Here is a 20,335-nt window from a genome sequence, read left to right as displayed (position 1 = left end):
GTGAAACGGATGAAATGCCCCCTAAGACATAGGTGCCATAGGACCCTAATAGAAAGGAAAGCAAAAGCACAGCGACAACCCCAGTCGACAGGGCAGCCCCTAAGTCAGGACACGTTCATGATGAGAAAAGTTTCTCCCACTGAGCTTATTGGTACAGCTGCTAAGTTCAAGCGAAAGGGAGGGAAAGTAAACAGGCAAAGTTAGTGTAGCTGTGGGAACAGTGGCATTTTTATGACTGGGTAAGAGGCAGAGAAAATGAGCAACATAGCCACACACCCTGCCCTTCAGTGGTGCCTGCGTGTTCCCCTGGGTGGGGTCACAGTATGTCCTCACTCTGTTACAGGTCGGATTAGTCTAGCCTGTGGGGAGGCTTGGCCCAATGAGGGGGCCCTCGCTAGGCATGTGGGACCCTGGAAATTTATAGAGGAGGTGCGATAAGTTCTTAGGGAGCTGGAATGAGACAGACCAATCACACCCTTGTTTTTGAAAGCCCCGATCAGGCCACATTCACTGCAGGAATGAAGGCTAAAATACTCCAGTCTGCCACCAGCACCCAGCTTGGACACTGATATCCATGCTGAGCCCCTTGGTGGGCAAGATATCTGTGATGCTAGGCAATCCACTGTTGATCTGGGGGGGAAATGACAAATCCTTGGAACGGGTACGGGCTATGGGAGAGACCCAAGATAGAAAGGGAGCTCAAAAACCCGAAAGGCTATACCAAATGGCTGTAAAGAATCTTGTAAATGTAATGCGGAAGCGAATGTGGTTTGACCTCATTGCTGCCAGGACCCACTTGAAACACAGTGTTGGTCTCCTGTGGAAACCCTTAAAACCTGAACAGTGCAGACCTGCCCATCTGCCCCTACCATCCCCGACGCCCTGCCTGCTCCAGCAGAGACCTCAGGGATACAGTCCTATTCAGGGTGCCCCCTGCCACCATGCCCCGGGTATAGGATGCAGACAAAGATCACCTCCAGGTGAGGGCCATTGGAGGCTATCGGAGGCATCCTGTTGAGTTCACTATTCACTGACTCCCCCAGAAGTAAACAAAAGGTGACAGTTCTGGTTGACTGGAGCCAAATGTACTCTAATACATGGTCACCCTCTGAAGTTTTCTGGTCCCTTTAGTGCCATCAATGGTTATGGAGGGCGAAGGTCCCTTTGACACTGCAAGTTGCGTGTTCTCCCCCTCGAGAATACGAGGTTTTTATCTCTCCAATACCAGAGAACAGATTGGGCACTGATATTCTACAAAATCAAACTCTGCAAACCTCTGTCAGTGAATTCTGCCTCCAGGCTAGGGTAATCAAACCAGTGCTGAGGGGTATGCCAACTGGGAACCAGTAAATCTACTGCCCCTGGGGAAGAGTGGTAATTGTCAAACAATGTTAACTGCCTGGGGGCATAAGGAAATAAAAGAAACCATCCAAGAACTGGGTATCTTATGTCCTGCCCTTAGTGCTCTCAACAGCCCAGTATGGCTGGTGGAAAAGCCAGATGGCTCATGGCAGATGATCGGGGACCACAGAGCACTGAACAAGGTACTGCTCCCACCCAAGGGGCTGTGCTCAACATTGCCACCATCTGAGATATCTTGGCTGCTGTCCTAGGAATGTACCATGCTGTACTAGACTTAGCAAATGCTTTTTTCAGTACACTGCTGGCCACCTAGTCATAAGATCCATTTGCTTTCACGTGGGAGGGGCAACAATTGCTTCCCCAGGGCTACCTGACATCCCATGTATGTCACGGGATGGTAGCCCAAGATCTGGCCCTGTTCGTCTTCCCCACTTCAGAAAAATGGCCTGTTACATTGATGATATAGTGTTAACATATGAAGTCTTGTCTCTGCTGCAGGACCTTCTGCAGACTCTACTGGAACATCTGTGAGGGAGAGGATGGGCGGCAAACCCACAGAAAACTCAAGGCCCAGGCACCACTGTAAAGTTCTTGGGAGTCGTTTCGCTGGGCAAGACCCAGAGTGTCCCATAAGCTATGATTGATAAGGTGCAAGCCTGTCTAACCCCTAAGAAGGTGAAAGAAGTGCAAGCCTTTGTAGGAATTCTGGGGTTTGGGAGGACTTTTATTCCCACCTGGCACAGTGCCTCTGTCCCTTATACCTCCTGGTAAAGAAAGGGCACATGTGGGCCTGGGAATCAGAGCAGCAAGCTCCCTTCAAGCAGGCAGAAATGAACTAGTGAAGCAGATGAAAGCTCTGGGCATCTCCCAAGCAGGCTACCATTTGAGTTAGAGGCATGTGTGACTCTGGAAGGTATGGGTTGGGCCGTGTGGCAGAAACAACAGAAGGAGAGAGCACCCCTAGGATTTTGGTCTCAGTTCTGGAAGAGGGCAGAAACCTGATACCCCCAGAGAGCACTAGCTCCTTGCTGTGTACAAAGAGCCCCTCAGGTACAGCCTCCCATGAAGGAACAATATATCTTGGCAAGAACTTCCCTTCCTATCAAGCGGTGGGTTAAAAATATGTTCTGTTGACCTACCTCTGTCATGGCTTAAACTCCCACGTTGATTAAATGACACACCCGTTTGTCGCACAGGAGCACCCTGCCCGCCAGCCCACTGTCTCTAGAAACGTGGGTGCTTCCAGGCCCTGTGGAGTATGTGGATCCTCCAGGTGCCCCTCCCCACCCCATAGCTGTGGCGGCCCCTGCAACCCTTAAAGACGGAGGAGGGAAACTCCCACTGATGTCTGGCTTGCAGATGGTCTAGTTGGGGCCATCTGTCCACACGGACTGCAGTCTCTATTAGCCCAACACTGACACCATCTGGATGGAAACAGGAACGAACTGCAGCAGCCAGTGGGCTGAAGGGGGCAGTCTGGCTGGTGGTCACTCAGAAGCCCTGGCCGTTAACCCTTTGCACTAATCGTTGGGCTGTTTTAAAGGGGTTAACCCTGTGGCTTGGACAGTGGGAAGCCAAGGGGTGGATGATCGTGAATAAGTCCTTGTGGGGTCAGGATGTGTGGAAAGACACCCTCACTGTCTTCCTCGTCCTGGCTCATAAGGTGCTGACAACCCCCTGGCAATCGGGAAGCTGCTGCTCTAGCCTGGGTATGAACCCTAGCAACTGATCCTTCAGTAGACACAGCAGATTAGGGACTTAGAAAAAGTGGCAACCATAGCACCTGGGCGGGATGGCATATTGCCAAGGATGCCGGCTTGCCCTTGATAGACAGTGTTTTGGTTATTTTGGTAACAGCACGTTCTGTGTATTCTAAACAACACCCATGGCAACTGCCAAAGGAGTCTGAAGCCGTTCACTGGAGTTTCCAACCAGGGACAGATTAGCAAATGGATAATATTGACCCCCTCCCTCTCTGAGTGAGGGCTCTAAATATGCCCTGTTTTGTGTGGACAGTGCATGTGGCCTAACCCAAGCTTTCCCCTGCTGCCATGGAAAGCAGACTGCCACCATTAGGGGATTAGAGAAGCTGAATACCACGTACAGATAACCTCATCAAACTGATAGCGATCTAGGGTCACATTTCAAAGGTCATGATGTGCAAGACTGAGTAAAAGGACATGACGCTGAAGGGAGGTTCCATCTCCCCTATGACCTGCAAGCAGCAAGGTTGGTAGAAAAGGAAGAAAGGAATATTAAAGCAGCAGCTTAAATGGCTAACAGGTAAAGCCACCTTGGCCTAGTGGACTAAAGTACTATCCCAGCCTTTATACATTCGCATGAGCAACCAGTACAGCGTTGGGGACCCCTGCTGAAACACCCAACACTATAAAGTTATGGAAGTCACGGGAAACAACCGCTGTCCCGATTCTTACTGTGGATCAACGTGCTAAGCTGTGGAGAACACCAGGTCCCATCATGCCTGGGAAAGGCGCTATCCACTGGAATTTGCAATGTGGCGTCCCACGGGGATGGATGGATTACTTTGCACCCTGGCCGAGGGGGAAGCCCTCAGTTTTTACTGGCATCCTGTTGTCTTGCTGCACACCGGACCTGCTGAAACGCACTCTACCTGGAATGGCACGTGCAGCACTGAGAGATGGGAGAAGGTGCGGGTCCTCGTCTGGCGTCTCCTCCCAGTTTTGCCTCCTCAGGCCAACATGGAGGGTCTGCACAACTGGGTCAGACTTCTAACGCTGCAGCCCCATTAACGTCTAAGGGTCAGGCCACAAGCGTAATTCTTGTAGAAGGGGAAGACCTTCCCATACAAGTTCTTACTAAATATCTGTCTTTTCAACATTTGACTTTGCTGCCCTTATGGTGTTTGGTCACAGAATGGGCACCTGATGGAAATATTTTTCTTCAGCGGGCCCACTTGAATGCCTGGCAAAGGAATCAATCCAGCTATTGGGTATGTGAGCAGCTGCCCCTCTCTAGCTTGTCAGGATTGCCATGGTGGGCATCGCCACTCCAGGAAGGGGATTGGAAGGCCCTAAAGCAGTACATTAAGGAAGAACAAGCTAGCACTAGCGCTCTTAATTCGTCTGATATCACCCATACTGATCCGGACACCTGGCCTATGACACACGCTATCAATATGCATGGTTGTTCTTTTTCTGTCAGTTAAACTACACAGGCAAGCATCAACCTACTGACCGACAGGGCCCTAAAAATTCCATCACCAGACGGATGGGTAACTATACTCAGACTTGAGGTGGGTTCATGTCACTCACTCAGGTAATAGACATTTGAGCACGTGGGCACCCCTATGTTGGGAATAGAAAAATCACTTTAAATAGAGCCAACAAAATTGTACCAGGAATAAGGGATGGATATCACTGGAACTGTGCAGTCATTCTGTCACATTAAAGGATAGTGACTGGTGTGGCATTGACTTGTTGCACCGCTCACGCCCATGTATTTATTGGGTCACCCCCAGTGGGACCCAGCGGTTACATGGTACACATCTGTGGCTGCGGCTGCCACCTGGGAGATTGGGCAGCTGTGCCCTGGGTGCAGGAGAGAATCCACCCCATAGTAACAGACATTGCCAACCCCCCTCTCCTCAAGGCCAGGTGCGCATGTTCCCTTTTCCACTGGTACAATCATTTGGCCACCATCTTTGTCCCTTCCATTGGCCTGGAACAAGGCTTAAGTAATACTTGGCAAAGCCTGTCATTACTGAATACTGAAATCTCTAATGAGAAAAGCTGTCCTCCAAAACAGGATGGCCTTGGACATTATTACTGCCTCGCAGGAGGCACCTGTGTCATTATCCAAACAGACTGTTGTGTGTTCATACCTGATGAGTCTGCTCATGTGTCATCTTTATTAAATCACACGAGGACACTAGTGAACACTCTGAATGATCTGACCCCTGGCCTAGGGGACTTAAAAAATCAAAAGTTTGGATGATGGAACTCTTAACGGAAAAATTCTTACTTATTTTGGGAATCATTTTCTTAATCTGTCTTTTCTCTTGCACGTGCCTATATCATTGCTGTGCTATTGGCCTCCAGTGCAGCCAGAGGGCCACCGAATGAACTACCTCCATGCTAGTGACACCCCTTGCTGACCGCTCAGGGCACACTGCAAAAAACGAGAGGCCTGTAAAATTGTAAGAGCAGGTTGTGAGGGGTAGCGGGTTGGAGGAGGTCATCGCGAGAATGTGACCGCTGGTTCACCCGTGAACTGGACCCGGGCAATGGGAGGCTCCTTACCCGCCCCCCCCGTTCTGTGAATGTATATTTCACTCACCATTCCCACACTAGGAGACATTTTCAAGGACGCAGGCTGGAGGGAGCAGTGTGTTGTTGAGACCATCTGGATGCATACGTGACTGAACCCCCTTAAGGCGTCTGTATAAACAGTTAAGATGCTGGCGGGCAGGGCAGACAGACACTCATCGTGCGGCCCCTAAAGACAAGCCTCATAAGTAAGTTCCCCTGCTTGTTAAAACTGCCACCTACCACCCTGGAGTGAGCTGCCTCTTTCTCGGTCCCTCCGTGCACCTCCATGTAAGGCGCCGGTCTCAGATTTCACTGGGATGCTCCTGAGTTTGTGAACCAGTACCTAGGATGGTCAAGTTTGTAGAGCCAGAAGGTAGAAAGGAAGCTACCAGGGGCTGGCAGGAGGGAGAGCGGGGAGTTATCATGGATGTGGAGCTTCAGTTTGAGTTTGGGATGGTGAAGAAGTTCTGGAGACAAATGGTGGTGATGGTTGCACAATACTGTGAATATACTTAATGCCATTGAACTGTACTCTTCAAAATGTCCAAAATGGTACATTTTATGGTATATATATTTTATCACAGTTAAAAAAAACCCCAGACCATGAATGTATTAACTTAATAAGAAATAACCAACGCGGTAACACAGTATTGACGTCTTGCAGACTCTGCCTTTACCACTTGGGCCCCTGAAACAGCCCTGACTGCACTGAGGGTGTCACAAGATCTTTCAAAAGCTTAACTCTCTTCACTTCTCAATTGACTCCCCTCTCAAAGAGACTCAGAATCAGGCCTGGGTTGTGTAAACGATGCCTGTCCTTATTCTGTACCTCTCCCTCTCCTCAGGAGCCCCAGCCCACTGTAAATATAACCTCCACCTCCTTCTTTAGCTACTTTTCTTGTCCCCGCCATCACAAGAAAAGCCAGGAGATCACATGCCAATCAGTTTAAGAGGTGCCCACAGGGGTCACCAGCTCCCCATTTCAGGATCCAAGTTTGAGCCTGGAAGGATCCACTAGTAATAGAAAGACAGATCATATTATGCTGAGATTAACTTTTTACTTTGTGTTTATTCCCCTTACAGGAAGCTAGTAGAAGGGAGGGGCCTGACTCAAGTGTGTGTATTCCTAGCGCCTAAAACTGTGCCAGACATATAAGAGTAGGCGTTCAGCAAATTTGTTCAGCTGACCTGGGGATATTCAAGCCAGTTAAACTAATTGAACTAACATCGAGTAATCCCTATATTACGTATCTTGCTGTGTAACAAATTACCTGAAACTCAGTTGTTTAAGATAAAAATAATCATATATTAACTTTTATGATTTTGGTGTGTCCAAAATTCAGGCATAGCATAGGAGAGATGGCTCCATGGTGACTGGGGCCCCAGTGGGAAGGCTTGAAGGCTGGGGGCTGGAATCTTCTGAAGTCTCATTCACTCACATGTCTAGTGCTTGATGTTGGGTCACCACCTGTGGCCTTTCCATGTGGCCTAGGCCTCTCCCCAACATGGTAGCTGGGTTACAAGGGTAAACATTCTAAAGGAAAGAGAAAGCCATATATTGCCTTGTATAACTTAGACTCAGAAATAACATTGCCTCATTTTTGTAACATTTAGGACAGTTACAAGGTGTGCCTGGGTTCAAGGAAAGGGAATGTGGACCCTAATGGAGGTGTGTCAGTGTCACTTTGTAAGAAGAGTGGGATGGGTTATACATTAAACGTGGCCATCTTTGTAAATTACATTTACCATAGTGACTATAGTGGCTCAGGCCCTGTGTTAATGCCTTTTCCTAGGCTTTTCTGTAGAATATCTACTTAAGTTCTTTTAGATGATTGAATAGAAATTAACGATAGCAACATTCGTTTGCTCTTGTTCTTCTAGTTTGAGTTCTCATAAGTCTAAAAAAGCAGAAAATAATTGGCCATCTTCTTCATGATTCAATGTTGATTTACTTATTAATGTGCGTGTTCAACAAGTGTTGATTGAACACCAAAAAGCCAGGCACTAAGGTTGGGTGCTGAGGAGAGAGGTGAACAAAACAGAAATGGTTTCTGCCCACGTGAAGATTGTGGTCTGGCTGGTGATGGAAGAAGGCCTTGTGGCCATCATTTTATATATGTGCAGAGTCAAGACAGAGTCAAATAATAGAATCATAGATTGATAAGGATCTAAAAGACTTTCCTGAAGACCACCCTTCTTTCTTGGTAGGGCCATGTCAACCAGATGGCTGGCCATTCTAATTTTAAAGCTATCCAAGATATGAGAGGAAGTTTCTGCTGAAAAAGCCTCATGGCAATTTAAGCTAATTTTTCTTTTATGTGGTTTCTGTGAAGCCACAAAAGTAGTCAGGTCTCTCCTTACAGACACTTGTTACATATTAAGTAGTTTTTATTGATCACTTATTAGCTTTTTCCTTTTCTGGATAACCTTTCTCAACTTCTTAACTTTTCTTCATGGGGTGATTATCTATTCTGTAACCATTTAAATATTTTGTCTTCTTTCTGTAGGGAAACTCAGACTGTACAAAGAATTTTGAATAAAGCCAAGAAGCCAAGAAAGTGAAAGGATAACTTTCAGGCCTACAAATGCTGTATTTCTGTGAGTACACATGGATCCCACTGACTTTTAATGTGATACCAGATTGTTTGTATGTATCTCGAAGTTCATTGACTCTTTGATTCCTCTTCTTTGTAATGTGGGTTCCAACTCATGCTTGTAACCTTGCTCTAGTTTGTGCTTTGCTCTTTTTAAAATTTTTTATTTTTTATTGAAATATCGTTGATTGACAATATTGTATTCGTTTCAGGTATACAGCAAAGTGATTCAGTTATACATATATATATTTTTTCAGATTATTTTCCATTATAGGTTATTATAAGATATTGAATATAGTTCCCTGTATAAATCCTTGTTGCTTATCTACTTTGTGTACAGTAATTTGAATTTGGTAATCCCATACTCCTGGTTTATCCCTCTCCCCCTCCCTTTTTCCTTTGGTAACCATAAGTTTGTTTTCTATTTCTGTGAATCTACTTCTGTTTTGTATATAGATTTGTTTGTACTATTTTTTAGATTCCACATATAAGTGATATCATATGATATTTGTCTTTCTCTGTCTGACTTCACTTAGTATGATATTCTCTAGGTCCATCTATGTTGCTGCAAATGGCAATATTTCATGCTTTTTTATGACTGAGTAATATTCCATTATATATATGTATATATATATACACCACATCCTAAACCAATCATCTATCAATAGGCACTTGGGCTGTCTCTGTGTCTTGGCTGAGGTGAACAGTGCTGCTATGAACATTGGGGTGCATGTATCTTTTTGAATTAGAGTTTTCATCTATTCAGGATGTATGCCCAGGAATGGGATTGCTGGATCATATGGTTTGTGCTTTGCTCTTTGCGTGTGTGTGTGTGTGTGTGTGTGTGTGTGTTAAGTGTTTTGATATTTTTGTGCTTTGTTCTTAAATGTCCATGTTAATCCCCACCATCAGAATTAATACCTTAATTAAAATCAGTGCTGAGATCCTGTTTTCTTGTTTTGCTACTTTAAATATTTTAGCATCCTTTCTGCCCTAGCTTTGAATGTTTGAATTTAATGTGTTTAGAGAAAGCTGTTCTAAACACCCTTGGAACTAGTTTCATTCATTCAGCATTATTGAGCACCTTCTAGGGGCCAGCCACTGTGCAAAGTGGTAGGGGTCAAATGCTCAGCAAAACCAGGCGTGGTCCCTGCTTTCTCAGAATCTAGTGTCTGGTCAGGGAGCTAGACTTAATTAACTGAGTTACATACCAAGAAAATGCTTGCTTAATAAGAGACAGAACTGTGTGCTGTTATAGAAAGATGTTAGGCAGAGATATTCGGGCATTTTAGTCAAGTGAAATTTTAATTTTTGAACAGTTTTAGATTTATAGAAAAATTGAGACGATACTACTGAGCTTTCTTATCTACCTGGCACACAGTTTCTCCTATTATTAACATCTTACATTAGCATGGTATATTTGTTACCATTCATGCACCACTATTGATACATTATCATTAACTGAAGTCCATAATTTATTCAGATTTCCTTAGTTTTCACCTCATGACCTTTTCCCGTCTAGATTTTGTCTAGAATACCACAGTACACTTAATCATCATGTCTCCTTAGGCTCCTCTAGGCTGAGACACTTTCTTAGACGTTCCATGTCTTTGCTGACCTCGACAGTTTTGAGAAGGTGCTGGTCAGGTGTTTGGTCAGGTGTTTGTAGAATGGTCAGGTGTTTGTAGAATGTCCCTCAGTTGGAATTTCTCTGCTGTTTTTCTCACGATTGGACTGGGTTGATGGGTTTTTGGGAGGCAGACCACAGAGGTAAAGTGCCATTCTCATCACATCCAATCCTTGTGACTTATCAGTGTTGATGTTGCCATTGACCACCTGATGGCGGAGGTTGTGTCAGGTTTCTCCACAGTGAACTTACCCTCACGATCCCACACCGTCCTCCTGGAAGGTCATCATTGTGCTCAGCCCACACGTATGGAGTGGGCAGTTATGTACCACCTCCTTGAGGGCAGAGCATCTCCGTAAATTATTTGGGAATTTTTCTGTGTGATGGATTTGTCTTTTCTCCCCCAGAAAGTTTATTTGAATAACCAGCTTTGTCATCTTCCAGCCACGTGACCTCTGGCAAGCTGCTTTACCTTGATGAATTTGTCTCCTTATGTTTAAAATCTGTCTTCTTCACATAAGTTTTTGAAATATGGAAGTCCAGAATGCTTTGTGCTTTATGAACTGTGACTATACGAGGGCTTTAGTCATTGTTTCTCTTAGTTCATATTTCTCGTCGGCCGAGAGAGCCTTTCCTGGGGGTGACCTGTGGGGTGCTTTCCCCCTGGCTGTTGGGGAGGAACTGTGGTTTCAGGGCGTGGCTGCCGGTCGGGGACACAGACCTTCGGGCCCTGGTTGGCAGTTCTGCGTATCTTGAAATTTCTAACCTTTCTGCCAGGAAAGCTCCTCACCTGGGTGATGGCTGTGGTTAAAATTACCCAACAGAAAGCTGTTTAGGGCTGTTAACCAGGTCAGAGGTATGAGGAAGAGAAGGGCTTTTTCTAATCAGGGAACAGGCAGGAGGTCAGGAGCATTTTGGTCCCAGGATTTCAGTCGAGGCCACCTTCCCTACTACCCTTTGGGGCATCCTCTCTCTCTCTTTGCTTCTCCCTCAGACTTTCTTAGGAATATTTTTGGTTTCAGATCTGTGCAAGTTCCTCACGCAGTTGCCCGTTGTGATTAGGATGATTGTCTTTATAAAAGACACTTGAAAGTCAGGTTGGAACAAGGCACGCGGCACGGTCTCTGCAGAGGATGTTAAGTGTGTTGACTGGAAGCCTGCCTGCCAGGACAAGATCCCTCTGCGAACACGGCGCACAATCTGCTATTGTCTCTGGGGATAAGACGGTGCCAGTAAAAAATGCAAAGTCCCAGCCAAGAGGAGGAATACTGCCTTAACTGCTTCACCACTAAAAGTCATTAGGGGAAGGGAGAGAGAGGGCAAAAGCCCCGTCCTTGGTTTTTAGCATGCAAAGACACCCAGACCACAGACGTGAGTGACCAGAGCAAAGCCCGTCGCCTGTCCTGGTACCGTGGAGCCAGTGGTTCCCTCCCAGGTTGGCACCTGTCAGCATCAGAGCTCCTCTCTCCGTTCGGAGCCTTTCTGATGCTGCCAGTGGGGAAAGCCAGGGGCCCCCTCACTTTCCTTTCTGCCTGCTTGTCTTGGTCCCAGAAGCTGTTACCTCAAGGATATCCCTGTTCCAGGACTTGGTCTGCATATCCCTTATGCAGACTGCCAGGTTGGCAGTATTTGGGGAAATACTGGCTTCAGCCACTAAGGGGGTACAGGACTGAGCCTCTGGGGCAATGGTTCCCAATGGTTCAGTGTTCCCTCTTCTCCCTCAGGACAACAGCCTTCAGAAGAGAAGTTTCTGAGTCACCAAGATGCTTAGCTAGGTCCCATTCTAGTTTCATGCACTACAAGTTTGTCTGTGATGCTTTGTGGACTGTCTGTGGTAAAGGGATGTGCAAATCTGCTCTGGTTTTAAAGTTTGGGTCTGATCCTTTCCATATCCGAATCATAACTGGGTCTGGTTCCATGATGGTTTCTTTCCTTCTAGTTCTCTCTCTCGAGTGTGTCTGCTCACCTTCCAGGGAAGGCTGGACCTCACATGTGAAAAACTGTAGAAAGGCTCAAAGATGTTCTCTTTCTTCAGAGAGAATTTCTTTAGATTCTGGAAGGCAGGTAGTAGACAAGCAGATCACCTTAAACCAATTAGGAAACAAGCTGACTTGGGGCCGAGTTCCAATCTTTAAGGCGTCTCTACTTGGGGTTTGCCCTTACTTGAAGGTGTAGGAAATCTCACTTGAAACCCTGAAATGTTTGCCTGGGCACCTCCACGTTGGCAGCCCCCATACTCTTTTTTTTTTTTTTTTGATCTCCCAGTGCAGTAAGGCTGCCAATAGCTCTGCTCAGTGTTTCAGCCGCTTAGCAAAGCACCTTTTGGATCTACTTCCTCATCTCTTGGACTGCTCTACAGACGAATGGATGAGTGTCTCAAGAGCAAAAGCGGCTTATTTTCCTGTGTTTCCCTTCTCTCTAGGATCTTGGTTCCTCACACCTTGGGTCTCCTGATGGTCTTGAGCTCCCGTTGTTGACTCTCCTGTCCCATGAGACCGTTCACGGTTGTGCTCAGTTTCTTTGCATCTCAGCAGCCACTTTCTCTCCGGCTTCTCAATTAACTTTCCTTCTGCCAAGGATCTTGACCCCCTCAAGCTTTTGGCTACTTTCGTAGTCCTTCAACATAATTAAATAGGCTGTGTGTGTATGTGTGTGTGTGTGTGTGTGTGTGTGTGTTGTCCGGCTTTTCTGGTTTGATAGAACTGGTCTGCTATCAGCCAGATAGCAACATCCTGCCCTCGTTTTAAATGCCACTGGTGGAAATATTCTACACTTTCCCTTCCTTCTGCCTTGTTTTAAGCCTTTAGTTTTAACCCAAGGAACCAAAAATATACTTGTTTGACTTATAGCTTAAATGTAACAGGTCTCATATTTGGGACTGTGGATGTGTTTCTAAAGGACAGGGAGTCCATATTTCTTGCTTCTCCCATTGTGACCTACAGGTTAAGTGCTCTAGAATAAAAGCATTTTATAGTTACCATCTTACTGGTGAGAACTTCCCACTCCCTGGGAATCCAGCTGAATCATTCGGGGTGTCAGCCAGCCAGAGTTTTCCTGCCTGACACAGAAGAGACCATCTACATCTCACTTGAGACGAAGGAGAAAGGAAGCCAAAGGACAGATCCCTTCAGTTTCTTCAGCTCTAAAATGAATAGGATGATGCTAGATGATCTTAAAGTCCCTTCTGTTGGCGAGCCCACCTTCATTCTTTGGTTCCTTTATTAAGGATTTTGTTGATGTCTGCATTTTTGTTTCCTCTGGCTGCTCACATGTTCAGTGGTACTGTAGTCTGGGTTTTGACGTCTGCATTAATTCTGTGCATCACTATCTGAGTTTCTTAGGGCTACCATCACAAATGACCACAGATTGGGTGGCTTAAAACAACAAAAATTCATTCTCTCACAGTTCTAGAGGCCAGGAAGTCTGAAATCAAGGAGTCAGCAGGGCTGGTTCCTTCTGCAAGCAGAGGGAGAACCATCCTGTGCTGCCCTCTTAGCTCCTGGGGGCGGCTGGCAGTTCTCGACTTTCCCTGCCTTGTGGATGCATCACTTCAATCTCTGCCCCCACCTTCCCTCTGCCACCTTCTCTGTGTCTCTACATCTGCTCCTCTTGTAAGGACACCAGTCCTTGGACTTAGGGCCCACTCTGAATCCAGGTTGACTTAATCTCAAAATCCTAACAAAGACCCTATTTCCAGTTGGTCACATTCTGAGATTCTGGATAGATGTGAATTTTTGGAGAACACTATTCAACCCTCTTTAACCACCGAAATCAATCTTAAAGCAACAAGCTTTATGAGGCAGGAATTATGTATGTCTCGTTCACCGCAGTATCCTCAATGCCCAATTCAAGGCATTTAATATTTATTGAATAAAAGAATGAATAAAGTGGAAACAGGGTCTAAGTGGTAGGAGCTCAGTACATGTGGCCAGCTGTGTTCAAATTAAGATGTCATCATGGGCCAATCTTCTATGGTGCTTGCTTTTTGTGAGTTTTTAATGTATTTCTATAAGGTTTTATGCTCCATTGGGTAGATGGAAATGCAGTCCCTTAGTGAAAGGCGTACTACTTTGCAGTCTACTTTAAAAAAATTCATCTTTATATTATTTCCTTACTTTTACTTTCTTTTATTCTTATTTCTCTTTCTTTTGTTTCCTTCCTATTTTCTGTTGGATTAGTTTACTAGCACCAGTTACAAGTCCTCTGTTTTCTGCCCAGTTCTCCTTCCTTTTCAACTCTTTTTTTCCTTTTTTCAACTCCTTTAATTGTGCTTTTAAAATATACGTATACACACTGACATATACAAACTACTATATATATATGTATATGTATACACATATATATGACATATGCACACTACTATATGTAAATAGGTAACTAGTAAGGACCTACTGTGTAGCACAGGGAACTCTACTCAATACTCTGATAACCTATATGGGAAGAGAGTCTAAGTAAGAGTGGATATATGTGTATGTGTGGCTCATTCACGTTGCTGTACAGCAGAAACTAACACAACATTGTAAATCAACTATGCTCCAATAAAGACTAAAAAATATAAATGGATGTGGAATGTAAATAAACATATATATATATATATATATAATAAATATATATTTCAATAAGACTTAGATGAAAGGAATCCCAAGCGTTTAGGTAGATTCTAATCTGAAAAAAACAGAATGATACTTACTGAGTTTATAATGTTTCCCCGAAGAAGGAAGTAGCTCATTTTGTATTTTAAATTAGTCATCAGAGGAAAAGAATTCCATGTTTTCCAGCATCCAGTCTTTTAAGGTATTACTGTCTGCATCATTTCTAAGTATTAAACTAGGACATAATGAGGGAGGCAACATTATACATAATAAGCTGCTAGCCATCCAACTAAGAAATCCTTTCTCACGCTATTTCCTGCAGGGTGAGATTGTACGGATGCCTGCAAACATAACTTGCCGCACTGTTTGAACATCCCTATTACCTTTCTGAGCTTCAGATCTAGTTCTTTGATTTGTTCTCTCAAGCTCCTTAAGGCTTCTTCTGTGCCAGTTTGGATGGTATTTAGGAATCTGGATGAATATGCTCATTATCTAATACAAAAGTGACATAAAACACTCCTGCCACGAACTCTGCCACATAACCATACCCTGCTGAACTCCCGTGATTCATTCGGTACTAGATTAATAGCATTTATGTTATTCATAGATCTCAGTTGACCTTGATCTGCTAGAAACTCCCGCCTTTTTATCTCTGTTCCATACTGGGGAGGTTTTGTCCCACACGAACAATGGTTCTTTTGTACATCAAAGCACGTGCCCCGCACCCCGGCAGCATCTCGAGTTTTAATTTTCCTTGCATGCATAATATGTATCTCTCCTCTGTTCAAAGTCTGTTACTTCTTACCTATGTTTAATTGATGGATAATAGAATTTTCTATTTATTTTGCAAACGAAAAGTACTTAAAAATTAACCTTTCAGTATCTGAATAATAAAAGAAAGACTGCAGCTTTGTGAATGAAAATGTTCACAAAAGTGATTTTGTCTTCTCTTTTTCAAATTTAAAAAATGCAGAGAAACGCAGAGATTAAGTCTCACATATCTCTGTCCAGCATCTCTCAAATAACAGTATTTATTTGTCTCGGAAAACAAGAGTTTTAAACACACTGAAATATCTGTATTTAGGTTGAGTATTAAATATATATATAAACACACACGCACACAATCTTTCTATGGGAAAGATACAGACATTGAATGAAGGTTTGTGGGCAATAGTTGAGGGTTTAATTCAGTGAGTCAATTCTGCCATTCCTTTCAGAAAACGTATTTGAAAAGCACTTACCAAAAACCAAACAAATATGCACAAAACAAAACAGAATCTAAAAACAAAACCCTCATAACACAGGAATTACTCTGTAACGTGAATCTTCCCTACTCTCAATAAGATACCTTAATTATAAAGTACCCGCTTTAGTGGGATGAATTGGGAGATTGGGATTGACATATATACACCAATACGTATAAAATAGATAACTAATAAGAACGTGCTGTATAAAAAAAATGAAATAAAATTAAAAAAATAAATAAAGTACCCCCTTTAATTAGCTTACTTTTTTGTAATCAGTGAACATTTACCTGGTATTTAGTAGTTCTGTGTAAAATATTTGTTCTCCAGCAATTATTCTAGTGGCAGCAGTAGGTGGGTAAAATCTTCTAAAATTTTCTTTCAAGGAGTCCAATTCACAGTGATAAAACAGTCTCTTGTTTTTACTTGTGGATTCAAATTTTTATTAACTTATTGAATGTATTTATTGTTCTGGTATGTTACTTCTCTGTGAGAAGGCATAACTATTTCTGATAGCAAGATGTGTAGTGAGAATTGTCTACCTTACTTAAGAAAAATTATCCGAATTCTTAAACTTTAGTGTGAATATATGGCACCTGGGTAGCTTTTTACAAATGCAGATTCCTGGGTTCTGTCTTGAGAAATGATGATTTAGTAGATCTGGGGGTAAGGACCCAAGTCTGTGTTTTAAGAGATCAGCCCTGTTGATTCCAGTGTGCTGAGCTATAGATCATATTTTGAGAAACATTGTTTTAAAATATTATGGAGCAAGGAGCTTGGTTCTATTGCTGGGGAACTTAGAGTCCGCAGGTTTGAAGGATGCAATGGAAATGGATTCTGGAATGCTAATGTTGCACCTGGAGATGAAACAAACATACATAAAATATATAAACCAGGTAGAAGAAATATTTCACAGGTCTGGATTTTAATACTTTGTCAAAAGTAGGAAGGGAGAACCCTTGCAGGGACTGGTGTTGACGGTGATATGGAATGCAGAATGTTGGCTGAGCTGAAGGTGGTAGGGCATTTTCCTCTTTACCTCTGTTGTGCTTATTTAAAATGAGCTGGGCCCCATGATTACTCATGCAAAAGACTGGGACAGGCTAAAATGGCTCCATGGGAATAAAATTATTCGCCAACCCATCTACGCTTGTTTTTGTTTTTTAAGTCTTCCCATAATTGTGCCATAGGGATACTTTGGAAAGGAAGTGATTGAAATCAATAGTTTAAAACTCCTCCAGGGATAAATTTCTCATTTCCCCAGATGAATAGATGTGGGCTACTCATAGTCTGGATTAACATAATTAGTGCAGCGCCTGTTTTAAAATTAGATCATATAGTTAATTGTTTTTCACCTACATTTGGCTTTAGTTAATTACAGGAGATAATAGGTGTGAAAGTGCCTGGCACAGAATCAGGTGTATGTTAAGTACTGAGGTCCAATAGCCTGTTTAGGATCGCCTCTTGGATAACTTGCAGCCATATCAAGCTCAATATAAGCCAAACTGAACGATCTTCTCTGCCTCTTCTTCAGAGGTTCCCTAAACCAACAAGTTGCTCAAGCCAGAAACGTCTGTTTCATCCTTGATGTCCTTGTCCCCTCCGAGTTTTATCAATTACAAGCCTAACTGATACATATCTCTTAAATCATTCACTTCATTCATTTATTCCTCAGTAAACCAAACAGATTATGAAGTTTCTAGGCGGCTTATGTGTAATAGACCTCAAGGTCCAAAGAGCTTAGTACATACAAGGAGCAGAGAGGGTCGGTGTGTAAGCGGGGAGGAAGGGGGTTCCAGAACGTGAAGGGCCCTTTAAGCTGTCTTAAGAGTTTTTGAAATTTTATCCCAAGCACAATGGGAAAAGTTTGAAGAGTTTCAAGTGTGGGAGTGACATCATCAGATTTGAGTTTTAGGAAGAATGCTCCCTTCCTTTCTCTGATTCCATTTGTCACAAGACTAGATCACAAGCATTTTCACCCTGGAGTATTACAACCAGTTTCCTCGCCTCGTTCCTTCTCCTCTCAAAAGCATGCTCCAAATTGCAACCAAACAGAGCAAAACCCACAAAAAAAAAAACCCTAGAAATCTGAGGTTCCCACTCTTGTTTGAAATCTTCTAATGATTTCCCAATGCCCCTAGGATACCATCCAAATCCCTTGACAGGGGTTCCAAGGTTTAGGGTTCCTGTTTACCCTTCCAGCCTCTTCTCTTACCACTTTCCCTCTCACACACTCCAGGTATGCTCAGTTTCTTTCAGCTATTCTAACGAACCGTACTCTCTCTCACCCAGACCTTCCTGTTCTCCATGCCTGGGCCCCAATCCTGCCCAGCCCCATTTGGACGGTGAATTCAAGCTTCACTTCTATAGTTTTGTTTTTTTTTTTTTTTTTGCGGTGCGCGGGCCTCTCACTGTTGTGGCCTCTCCTGTTGCGGAGCACAGGCTCCGGACGCGCAGGCTCAGCGCACGGGCCCAGCCGCTCCGTGGCATGTGGGATCTTCCCGGACCGGGGCACGAACCCGTGTCCCCTGCATCGGCAGGCGGACTCTCAACCACTGCGCCACCAGGGAAGCCCACTTCTATAGTTTTTGACTCCGTGAGGTTTCCTGCTCATGATCGCCATCTTTCCTAGTTGTAACATTTATCACTTTTCCCCCGCTCGTCCTGGTTGGTACTTCACCACAGTTCCTCACATAGCCCTGGCCACCCGGCAGGCTCTCAAGACACATGGCAGGTTCTCAGTACACACCTGCGGAATGAATAAATGAGCGAATGCCTACTAGCTGCCTTCCCTTTGCTTTTTACATCATATCTTCCTTCTAAGAGTTCACTGGGAAAAGGAATATCTCAACAATGACATACTTGCTTTGTGTTTAGATGACAAATTTTACAGGGTTGGGAATAAGGGTAACCACGTTAAATTTTAGACAGGGATGTAGGATCTGATAGATTTGGCAAACAAGGAAAGACTTAAGGGAAATTATTTCTCTTCTAAATGAGGGATGCTAAATGATTGTTATATGGAACCGATTTAATCCTTTGCCTAAGGTTTTCACTTATTCCTTTCACAATCATAATAATTATTATTTGAAACATGCTTTATATTTTATAAAGTGCTTTCCAGACACCTAATCTCATTATCCTAAAAATGCTATATTATTATTACCCATCTCATGCATTAGGAATTTGAGACCTAGCAATGATGCAAAGTGATTGTTCAGCGTAAGTGGTAGACCAGGACTTGAACCCACACCCTGACTTCAAATCCAGTGCTCTTCTGCTGTATCACACTCCTTCCCTAAACGCCTGAAGGCAAGAACCAAGATAGTTACTTCCGGGCACGGTTTCATGTGCATCATTATTTAATTCAGTAAAAGTTGAAAACAAATGGGAGGAAAGGAAAAACAACAGGGAACTTGACTGCTTTGGCTGAGAACCAGATGCATCTCTGAAATATTTGCCTGTAGAAGGAGCCCTAGCAGTGTGGCAGATGTGCCCCACCTGATGTGATTCTCACTAAGCAGGTAACCACCTCAGGAGGAAAACTCTTTATTTTTTTAATTTAAAATTTTTTCTTTTTACATCTTTATTGGAGTATAATTGCTTTACAATGGTGTGTTAGTTTCTGCTTTATAACAAAGTGAATCAGTTATACATATACATATGTTCCCATATCTCTACCCTCTTGCGTCTTCCTCCCTCCCATCCTCCCTATCCCACCCCTCCAGGTGGTCACAAAGCACCGAGCTGATCTCCCTGTGCTATGCGGCTGCTTCCTACTAGCTATCTATTTTACGTTTGGTAGTGTATATATGTCCATGCCACTCTCTTTGTCACAGCTTACCCTTCCCCCTCCCCATATCCTCAAGTCCATTCTCTAGTAGGTCTGTGTCTTTATTCCTGTCTTACCCCTAGGTTCTTCATGACATTGTTTTTTTCTTAGATTCCATATATATGTGTTAGCATACGGTATTTGTCTTTCTCTTTCTGACTTACTTCACTCTGTATGACAGACTCTAGGTCCATCCACCTCACTAGAAATAACGCGATTTCGTTTATTTTTATGGCTGAGTGATATTCCATTGTATATATGTGCCACATCTTCCTTTTTCTTTTTTCTTTCTTTTTTTTTGCAGTATGCGGGCCCCTCACTGCTGTGGCCTCTCCCGTTGCGGAGCACAGGCTCTGGACGCGCAGGCTCAGCGGCCATGGCTCCCGGGCCCAGTAGCTCCGCGGCACATGGGATCCTCCCGGACCGGGGCACGAACCCGCATCCCCCGTATCGGCAGGCGGACTCCCAACCACTGTGCCACCAGGGAAGCCCACCACATCTTTATCCATTCATCCGATGATGGACACTTAGGTTGTTTCCATCTCCTGGCTATTGTAAATAGAGCTGCAATGAACATTTTGGTACATGACTCTTTTTGAATTATGGTTTTCTCAGGGTATATGCCCAGTAGTGGGATTGCTGGGTCGTATGGTAGTTCTATTTGTAGTTTTTTAAGGAACCTCCATACTGTTCTCCATAGTGGCTGAACCAATTCACATTCCCACCAGCAGTGCAAGAGTGTTCCCTTTTCTCCACACCCTCTCCAGCATTTATTGTTTCTAGATTTTTTGATGA

At 44.0% G+C, this 20,335-nt stretch overlaps 1 protein-coding gene across 4 annotated transcripts in view; it reads left to right on the top strand.

Moving 5' to 3' along the window:
- Positions 1-19,405, top strand: part of NDFIP2 (Nedd4 family interacting protein 2) — a 102,214-nt gene extending 82,809 nt beyond the window's left edge. For 3 of the 4 annotated variants that reach the window (XR_016388658.1, XR_016388657.1, XR_016388655.1), the window contains one exon: positions 8,159-19,405. The gene's annotated coding sequence lies outside the window, so the exon portion shown is untranslated. The remainder of the gene's footprint in view (positions 1-8,158) is intronic. The other variant, XR_016388656.1, reaches the window with a different exon arrangement.
- The last annotated feature ends 930 nt before the right edge of the window (positions 19,406-20,335 follow it).

Source organism: Delphinapterus leucas, chromosome 18 (genome assembly GCF_059928025.1).
Source record: "Delphinapterus leucas isolate spDelLeu-1000000601 "Yukka" chromosome 18, BTC_Dleu_Yukka2, whole genome shotgun sequence".
Classification (NCBI taxonomy): Eukaryota; Metazoa; Chordata; class Mammalia; order Artiodactyla; family Monodontidae; genus Delphinapterus; species Delphinapterus leucas.
This window is presented reverse-complemented; position numbering and strand designations above follow the sequence as displayed.